We start from the raw sequence: 10,689 nt of genomic DNA, 5'->3' as shown, positions 1-10,689 counted from the left end.
TAGTAGACTCGGTTTTCTAATAAAAAAGTGCTTAGAAACCATTTAAGTTGTCTAGCATTTGTTTTGTGTGTGCAGAGTTTTACTTTAGTGTAGGTTGGTCATTGTTTGTTGGATTTCAAGTTAGCATTTCTTATAGGCACAAACACCTACTCCCTCTGTAACTAAATATAAGATGTTTTTGCACTTCATATTATATTTAGTTATAGTAACAATAGAGAATTCTTGTGTCATGACTCACAAACTTTTTTCAGACGGTAGAATAAAAGGCAAAGCACATTATTGCAAGTAAGAAAATAGACCTGTTGTGCCAAATGGCTCAAGTTACTCATTTCAACAAGGAGTTATTTGCATATAAAGGCCTACTTTGTCCTCCCATGATTTATATAGTACAATCTCACAGCAGGAGTGTAAATACATACTATGGTTGAACTATAATTTCATAACATAAAAATCAGCAAGTGGGCTAGTAATGGATAACATTGACTATACGGCAAGCAATTTTTGTGCACTACCACTATCCAGACGCCCAACTGGTCAGTTCTGGTGGTTCTTGTTCCACATGTAGTTCCCTTCTGCCATCTTCATGAGCATAGATCTTTTTCTTGTACTATGTTTTTGCAACAAATATACAAACCATGGAAGAAACATAACATCAGCTTGAAGACCATATGTAACATAACACCAGCTTCTCTGAACTCCTCCATGCATCTAGTCTCCCATGTGTAAAGCAGTCACTTGGAAACATTCTGGATGATTAAGCATGGAGCTTTAGAAACATAACCTGAAGAAGTATGTCAGCCATACATAGGTGAATTTACCAAATGTAGAGAATAAACATAATCATGCACATCTGTAACTTGTATATACACCGAAGAAAAGAACTCTATTATTTGACTGAAATTATCCATTCTAATAAACCACCGGCGTAATGCACTTTCAGATGTGATATAACATAATGAAGCATGTCAGCCATACATTGGTAAAGTTAACAAATGAAGAAAATTATCTGAATCATACACATCTCTAACATATATACACACTGAGAAAAGACACGGTTCAGCTATGGGGCAGAAATTTATTTCTGATAACACCATTGGTCTAATGCACTTTCAGTTATGTGATATAATAATAATTTGGAATTTAGGAAGAGCATATACCTTTTCCATGAGTGTTAAAAATACTGAATAAGCAGCTTGTTTGCTTCGAGCAACCCTGTTTTCAGCTATGTAAGTCTGAATTTCTAGCCATTAATTCAACCCTAGAGATGTAACATGGCCCCAATACAGAAATCACTAACATCTGTCATGATAGCTTTGTAAGTCTACACAATTGCTCAGCTGAAAATTCTACATGGCATAACACATGCACCTTTTTCATACAATGTACATAAATTCAGTACAACGAAACAGATTTACTCTTTGAATGTAGTAGCTCTAACCAAGACATCGTAACTCATGGCCTGAAAGAAAATAGAACCTGGATAAGATCAAATCAACTGATAAGAGACTCATCTCCTTGTTTTTTTGGCTGTCACCTGACTTACCTTGAAAAATGGAGCTCACCCACTTGATAGAAATTGTTTACCATATTATTTGTTAGCTCTCTCAGCTAACTGAAGCCTGAAATAAAATAATGCTGAAAAAAATACAAAACATAGGCATACCCAATCTCATCATCGGAAAGGAAATTCATCTCAATATTATTCTTTATCTCAGAAAAAATATGACTAAAATGGCAACTGCAAAGAGGAGAAACAATTATTAGGAGCTCTTAGCTTAAAACTTATATGTGAAGTATATTAATCAGTATAACACAAAATATCGATAAACGTACACTATATTAGAACCTTTAACTTGCATAGCCATGTAAAACGTAATATTACTACAGCTAGCTTAGTTAAAGTACTCAGTGGTGTCACACATGGCGAAGTGAAGATCATGTTTGGTAATTTCAGTATCAGATACTAAAATGTTCAGATATGGTTCAAATTACGTGGACTATTTTTATTTTTATTTTGCAGCTCAGATCGCGATTAAAAGAACTCAAGCTAGGTCATAACATGGCTCCATAGAGTAAATCATCACATACATGAGAGTGATCTAACATGTTCAGATATGGTTCAAACTTATGTGGGCTAATTTTGGTGTGTATAGCTCAGATCACAAAATAAAAGAAGTCAAGTTGGGTTGCAAAATGGCTCGAAATGAGTAAATAATCACATACAGGAGAGTGATCTTGAATCTTGTGTTTCGTCTTCTGTACTTGACCCAGCTGAGGACAAAATATAACATGTCAGTATGATCACAAAGACATTTCAGTTAAGAACGCATCACTCAAACAAAACGTGTGCAGCAAGGCTATCAAATACCCGAAACATCAGAGTAGAGAAGGCAAGGCACCCTTGCGTATTCACAAACAAAAATGGCTAGCAAGCTGTAACAGAGGGCCTGCTTCCCTTAGAACACCCCAAAAAATATATCCATCCATTTTGGCTGCTTGGGTCAAATTAGGAACCAATGTATACCTTTTTTAAACTAAAAACTAACAAAATTCTTCGCACATGAACAACTAATTTTGAAAATACATGTTGTGCAAACATAATCAATTAAACAGGAAGGTATAGGTCCTTCACAGTAATGCTAACCTAAAGAACATGCTCTCCTGAGTGATATCTATTTAAAACAATAAAAAAATATGGAAACAGAGCACATTGCATAAGCTTGCCGAGCTGCAGAGTTAGATGGAATTAGAGAGGGAGAGAGAGAGAGGAGTGAAAAGGGATTGGGTGGAACTCACCTTCACGTGTTGACATTAGCCAAGCTCGCCGTGGTCGACTCTCCACACCTATGAGCATTAACACCGAATTATTCACAATAATATCCTTCATTGATTGCCTTCTATTATTCAATGAGACATGGCGATAATACAAAGTAGAAACTGAAAACATGTAGGCTATGGGCAACCGTTTTTCAAGCTGAAGGTACAGAAAAAATATGGAGCGCACAACATGGACCAAGTGGCGTGATGTGTTTTGATCTTCGAACATAGTCACAGTGAGAAATAAGAAAAGAAATCATAACATAAAGCACAAGATACTTCAGAAATGTAAAAGAACCAAGTCCACTGTGTCGAGATTTATTTGCATACCGAGACCCTTATTTTATACACATGAGCCTAGATAACATTCAGTATAAGAGCAAGCTCATAGAAAAAACACTTGCAGGCAAAGAAACGAATATTGCAGGGAAACATTTAAAAGTCCATCGGCCAATTAGAGCTCCAGAACAATCACCAAGGCTATAATTCATCACATAAGATGATTCCTGAAATAATTCATCACATAAGATGATTACTTTTATCAAGATTGATTCCCTGCTTCTGTGAACAAAAGAGAACTAACATCCAGGTTATAATGGGTATGGATATTATTATTTTGAGCTTCTAGAAAGTACATTTTGCACCAATTTGAATAAAAAATATAGGGGCCACAAGTTTGTTCCTTGGGAGATTATCGAGATTCACCGTGTAGCTAAGATAATTACTTCATCACTGAATTATGGACAACAACCATGCCAGGACGTACAAAAACACATTTCTGACAACACATCTCTTCAAACATAGAACTTTATATAGCAATCCACACCATTACATCAACAAAAGTATCGAGTAGTCCTGGTGTTAAATCAAGATTTATAATAGTAAAATACAATAACTTTCCTTTATCGGTAAGTTCAAAGAAACATGGTTATGTAGAAATATTGAGAACATCAGGATGAAAAGCAGAGGCAGAAACAAAAACCTTGGCCAGTGAAATAAGCGCCTTCTCCTTAAGTTCATCTACAGGAACCATATTCAGAGTTGCTTCCTGTCGCACCGGATCCTCATACTACATACAAAATGAGCGTCAGAGGACAAGGATCAGAAATAAGCACAATCTTAGGGAATGATTTGCAAATGAAAATATCCAATTACATCACATACCTTCAGAACCTGGCACATGTATAACTCTTTCTCTGAACACCTCTCCTCCATGACTTTGTATGTCGTACTGTTGCAGTAGAACCTGGCGCATTGTATGCTGTACAGTCGGAAGTTTGTAAGTAAATTAACACACAATTAAATGAGTGATAGGGCAGGACCAGATAGAACATTCAATCCTTAAAGTTATACTCAATAAACTGGAAGAGAAACACATCATGTTACATGTGTGTAGCCAAGTATAGTTGAAAGCAAACTTGATATAACTCTGTATAAAGTTGAACATACAACTTCACATATTCAATAAACTGGAAGAGAAATGCATCATGTTGCAGGTGTAGCCATGTACAGTTGAAAGCGAACTTGATATAATTCTGTAAAGTTGAAAGTATACAACTTCATTCAAGGTAAAGCAAGCCAAATCAGAGGGGAAATGAGGGCAACGACATGCACGTGGAGCAAGACAGCACACAATCTCGTGTTGTTGCTCTTTGAAATAGAGAACAATTTATTATCAACTAAAACCAGTCCAGTAGATGAACAATAAGATAGAGCAGCTCAGATGCATCAATAATTTACCTACATTTATGAATCGATTTTTATGAAACAAACCATGGTTTATTTGCAGACCAATGCAACATAGAAAGAATGAAATAAAGCTGAATCAAGCTTACATTCGGAAAAGTGGGCATTAACTTGAGGGTTCGAAAGGAAAGACAAAACAACCACACCACGCTTTCATTTGCTACAGACATTAAAGGGCAGCCCAAAATAATTTAATGGTCTCAATGTTTCAAATAAAAGACTCACCTGTGTCAATGCTCCAGGTAGATCATTTGTCCAATGAAGCCCAAGATAACTCATTATTAAATCCTGAAAGCTTCAGAAACCAAGAGCCACATCAATAGAGGAGTAGACAATGCAAGATTGCAATTTATCTTGTCTCTTATACTTTTTAAAATTTGACAATTAGCAGCTCAAGCGTACAATCTATTGACCCACTACAGCATAAGAAAGCATACGACAAATTGACAGTTTATCTCTTGGTGTATATAAAGTGGTGGGGCCAAATACATTAGCTTTGAAGGGAGCTGGAGAAAGTATGTGGATCCAGTGCAGTTTACTCTTCTCTACTTGTTCCAGTCACATCTTTTCCATCCCTCTCTCTCTCTCAAACACACATACTGTACTCCTCTAAGCAGTCCTACTTAGCATTTTTACAAACAGCTAGTGCTCGCATCTGCAACCTCAAAGACAAAACGAGAGAGAGAGAGAGAAAGTGTGCGGGAGAAAGAGAGAGTGAGATGGTTGGGACTCACATGCGCACCTGGAGGTCGTGAAGACTCCTGAAGGATGGCGCTAGGGTCTGCCGCGGCCCGGACGCCAAGGACGGCGTCGACCTGAGCCAACTACATGGCTGGCAGCCGCTCCTCTCTGGTTGAGGCCCTCCTCCCACAGCTTCTCGGGCGAGGTATCTCCTCCTCACGCGGCTTCGCGACCTGGGCTCCTCCTCACGCGGCTTCCTCACGACCTGGGCCGATGAGCACCTCGAGCAGAAAGGGATGGAGGATGAATTGGGGAGACAGAGTCGGAGGACGAAGGAGCCATTGCGGCGGCGGCTGACGAGGGAGGTCGGATGGAGCAAGGGCAGCGACCGCGGGATCGTAGGAAAAGGGGCTAGTGTTCGTGGCGGCTGAGGGAGAGAGATCAAGGAGGGAGGAAGGGTTCCGGCATGCGGGCGATTGGATTGGGCCGAGGGGGGTTTCGAGGGCAGCGTTACCCACGCCCCCGCAAATGACGCGACGCGCACGCGGCGTGCGGGGAGAGGGCGCACCCGCACCTCGAAACGGCTCACCCAGCCAACAGGCACAGAACACGAGCCCACCGGTAATTGGCCATGTAAACTTACCACGCGGTCAAAACCACGAGCGAGAGCAGCGAGCATCTAACGGCCCAAACGAAGTCAAAGATCAAATTGACCATGATCCAACGGCCAACGAAGCAGGAAATCGAGGGAGCTCTCTGGGAGCTAGTTGGCTAGCCTCTGTATAGTTTTAAATTCTAAAATAATTTTCCGTGGATTTTCAGGTCATTTCGAGAACTTTTATTTCTGCATAAAAATAACACCATGGCAATTCTGCTGAAAACAGCGTCAGTCCGGGTTAGTTCTATTCAAATCATGCAAGTTAGAGTCCAAAATAAGGTCAAAAGTGTTTGGAAAAGTAGATACGACGGAGACGTATCAAATCCCCCAAGTTTAAACCTTTGTTTGTGCTCAAGCAATTCAATTGATAGACTGAAAGTGATAAAGAAAAAAATTTACAAACTCTATTTGCTCTTATTGTTGTAAATATGTAAAGCCAGCATTCAAGTTTTCAGCAAAGATTATAAACTAGCCATATTCACAATAACATTTAGGTCTCATGTTTACTCATATCAATGGCATAATCAACTAGCAAGCAAAAATAATAAATCTCGGATGACAACACTTCCTCAAAACAATCATGATATGATATAACAATATGGTATCTCGTTAACCCTTTCTGAGACCGCAAAACATAAATGCAGAGCACTTTTAAAGATCATGGACTGACTAGACATTGTAATTCATGATAAAAGAGATCCAGTCAAGTCATACTCAATGTAAACTAACAGTAATGGATGCAAATAACAGCGGTGCTCTCCAACTGGTGCTTTTTAATAAGAGGATGATGACTCAACATAAAAGTAAATAGATAGGCCCTTCGCATAAGGAATCAGGGATTTGTAGAGGTGCCAGAGCTTGGTTTTTGAAACAGATATGAATAATATTTTGAGCGGTATACTTTATTGTCAACATGACAACCAAGAGATGGAGATATCTTCCATGCTACACACATTATAGGCGGTTCCCAGACAGAATGGTAAAGTTTATACCCCCCTCCACCAACAAGCATCAATCCATCGCTTGCTTGAAACAACGAGTGTCTCCAACTAACAAGAGTCCCGGGGGAGTTTTGTTTGTAGTTATTTTGATTTGATTTGCATAAAGCATGGGACTGGGCATCCCGGTGACCAGCCATTTTCTCGTGAGTGAGAAGCGGAGTCCACTCCTCTTGAGAATAACCCACCTAACATGAAAGATACGGGCAACCCTAGTTGATACATGAGCTATTCGAGCATACAAAACAGAATGTTTATTTGAAGGTTTAGAGTTTGGCACATACAAATTTACTTGAAACGGCAGGTAGATACCGTATATAGGTAGGTATGGTGAACTCATATGAAACAATTTTGGGGTTTGTGGAATTGGATGTACAAGCCGTATTCCCGCTTAGTACAAGTGAAGGCTAGCAAAAGACTGGGAAACGACCAGCTAGAGAGCGACAACAGTCATGAACGTGCATTAAAATTAATCAACACCGAATGCAAGCATGAGTAGGATATAATGCACCATGAACATAAATATCGTAGAGGCTATGTTGATTTTGTTTCAACTACATGCGTGAACATGTGCCAAGTCAAGCCACTCGAATCGTTCAAAAGAGGATACCACCCTATCATACCACATCACAACCATTTTAATAGCATGTTGGCACGCAAGGTAAACCATTATAAGCTCCTAGCTAATTAAGCATGGCATAAGCAACTATAATCTCTAATTGTCATTGCAAACATGTTTATTCATAATAGGCTAAATCAGGAATGATGAATTAATCATATTTACAAAAACAAGAGAGGTCGAGTTCATACCAGCTTTTCTCATCTCAATAAGTTCATCATATAATCATCATTATTGCCTTTCACTTGCACGACCGAATAGTGTGGATAATTATAATAGTGCACATGCATTGGACTAAGCTGGAATCTGCAAGCATTCAATTCAAGAGAGAAGACAAGATAATATGGGCTCTTTGTTAGATCAACAATAATGCATATAAGAGCCACTTTAACATTTTAATTATGGTCTTCTCCTATCGACCTCCAAAGAACAAGAAAAGAAATAAAACTATTTACACGGGAAAACTCCCAACAAGCAAAAGAAGAACGAGAAATCTTTTTGGGTTTTCTTTTTAATTACTACTACAAGCATGGAAAATAAACTAATCAAAAGCTACAACTGATTTTTTGTTTTCCTCAAGGTTTATTAAACACATAAGAAGAAAGCATAAAAAAGGAAAATAAACTAGCATGGATGATACAATGAAAAAGTATGAGCACCGACAACTAGCAATGAGTGTGTGAACATGAATATAATGTCGGTGAGAAATACGTACTCCCCCAAGTTTAGGCTCTTTGCCTAAGTTGGTCTATGGCCACGATTGGCCTGGCGGATATCCAAAGTAATAGTTGGGGTCGTACTAAGATGCAGCAGCTATTGCCTCGTGAGCTACCACTTGGAGACGGGTCGTCTCCATCCTCCTCTTATACTCGTCCGCCTCCTCCTTGGTTATAACATATCTCCCTTTTGTCTGAAAGTCAAAGAAGGCAGGAGCAGGGAGAGCGACATGATAGGTGCGTCGTCTGTCAAACATTAGTCGGTACTGGAGGGACCGATCGTTCCTCTCAACAAACTGATGACGAATCATGGCCTCATAATCTAAATAAATAGGAGGCAACTCAATGTCATACCCACGTATGGGTATATCAAGAAAATTAGCTAGACAACTTGCATAAATTTCACTGAAGAAATCTCCATTAAATCTATTATTATGCAACCTACGTGCAACAATGGCTCCCAAATTATAATGTCTATCTCCTAATACAGCACTCCTGAGGACACCGAGGTCAGGGACACACATGTGACATGCTTCATCCTTACCATTTATGCACCTACCTATGAAGAGAGCAAAATAATGTGTAGCAGGAAAATGAATGCTCCCTATGGTAGCTTGGGTTATATATCTAGATCCCCCCACTGTTATACTAGCAAGAAAATCTCTAAATTCAGATTTGCGAGGTTCATTAGGACTACCCCATTGTGGAAGTTCGCAAGCAGTGTTAAAATTCTCTAAGTCCATAGTATAAGAATTTTCATAAAGATCAAACATGATAGTTTGAGAGTTGCGTGATGATGAAAATTCAAACCTTCTCACAAAGGAATCGGTGAGATAGTGGTACTGGCGACACTTATCTGCTTCGAAGCTCTCAAGATCAGCATTACGCACATATGCGTTAAATTCTTCCTTGATTCCTGCTCGATCCATAAAGTCCTCTAAAGGCCATTCACAAGCCCGCACTTGAGCTTCCCTTGGTGGTTCTTCGTCGGCATCGCGTATTGCGAGCCTGGGTCCTTGCTTCCTTGAAGGACCACCTTGGTACATTTTCCTAAACATATTTCTTCCTCTGGAAAATTTCTGAAAATTTAGTAACTTCAAAATAAAAGTGAACAAACTCAACAAAATTGATAGAAACTACTCCTACAAGTGCCTAGAGGCAATATCATGCATCAAAACAACTTTTGACCATATAAATTTGACATGCAGGCTCAAGAAAAGGGTCACCTAAGCAGCAAAAAAATGCAATGAATAAAGCACTAGAACAAAAACTAATTGGACCATTTGAGGAGTCACATACCAAGGAACAATCCCCAAAGCAGTTTTGTGAGAGGTGCTTTGAGCAAGGAGACCGAAAATGGCAGCAAAATGAGCTTGGACTTGGGTTTGAGCTGGTTAGTGATGTTTGTGGGAGGAAGAAGGAGTGTGTGGTAGTTGGAATAAGTGGAGGAGAGCCACCGTGGGCCCATGAGGCAGGGGGCGTGCCTAGGGGGTAGGGCGCGCCCTCCACCCTCGTGGCTAGGTGCTTGCTCCCCCTGCTGTGTTCTCAGTGCTAGATATTCTCAAATATTCCAGAAAAAATCATATTTAAATTTTAGGGCATTTGAAGAACTTTTATTTTCGGGGTATTTTTTATTGCATTGATAATTCAGAAAACAGACAGAAATTACTATTTTTGCTTTATTTAATATTAATAACAGAAAGTAAAAAGAGGGTACAGAGAGTTGTGTTTTCTAAATTCATCCATCTCATGCTCATCAAAAGGAATCTACTAACAAGGTTGATCAGGTCTTGTTAACAAACTCATTCCGAGTAACATGGAACCGGAGAATTTTCGAATAACACTAGGTTACCTCAATGGGGATATGCATGTCCCCAACAATAAGAATATCATATTTCTTCTTGACAATAGAAGAGGAAATTCAAAACCTCCAAAAATAATCGATGGAATTTTTCCAATAGAGTTTATACTATGAACTTGAGGTTGTTTCCTCGGAAAGTGTACCGTATGCTCATTGCCATTAACATGAAAAGTGACATTGCCTTTGGTGCAATCAATAACAGCCCCTGTGTCGGGTTATCAAGACCATTTATTTCTTCAATAGGTGATGGATTAAAACCATGTATTTCTTCAACAGGCGGTAAATTAAGACCATGTATTTCTTCGATAGGAGGTAAATTCTTAACATCTTCAGCTTTAATACCTTTTTCTTTCATAGATTTCTTTGCCTCTTGCATATCTTCAAGACTGAGAAATAGAATACCCCTTTTCTTGGGAGTTGGCTTAGGAGTTGGTTCAGGAATTGGATCGGGAAGTGTCCATTTTTTTCATTAGTCAACATATTATTCAATAGAATTTTATGTTCATGTGGTGTTCTTTCCCTCAAAACACAACCAACACAACTATCCAGGTGGTCTCTGGAAGCATCGGTTAGTCCATTATAAAAGATATCAA

At 39.1% G+C, this 10,689-nt stretch overlaps 1 long non-coding RNA gene across 8 annotated transcripts; it reads right to left on the bottom strand.

Moving 5' to 3' along the window:
- Positions 1–294: 294 nt before the first annotated feature.
- On the bottom strand, positions 295–5,797 carry LOC125508370. 8 transcript variants are annotated; one of them, XR_007283407.1, is made up of 7 exons: positions 5,298–5,797; positions 4,789–4,858; positions 3,982–4,078; positions 3,800–3,886; positions 2,797–2,844; positions 1,544–2,271; positions 295–1,459 (listed from the first exon to the last, which is right to left on the bottom strand). It is a non-coding gene; the product is annotated as an uncharacterized LOC125508370 (long non-coding RNA). The 8 variants fall into 8 exon arrangements; XR_007283410.1 differs by having other exon boundaries at positions 295–781; positions 1,158–2,271; positions 5,298–5,795; XR_007283406.1 differs by having other exon boundaries at positions 295–1,738; positions 2,224–2,271; positions 5,298–5,794.
- Positions 5,798–10,689: the final 4,892 nt, after the last annotated feature.

This window comes from Triticum urartu, chromosome 5 (assembly GCF_003073215.2).
Source record: "Triticum urartu cultivar G1812 chromosome 5, Tu2.1, whole genome shotgun sequence".
Taxonomy (NCBI): domain Eukaryota; kingdom Viridiplantae; phylum Streptophyta; class Magnoliopsida; order Poales; family Poaceae; genus Triticum; species Triticum urartu.
Note: the sequence above shows the minus strand (reverse complement) of the source record. Positions and strands in the feature narration are given on the sequence as shown.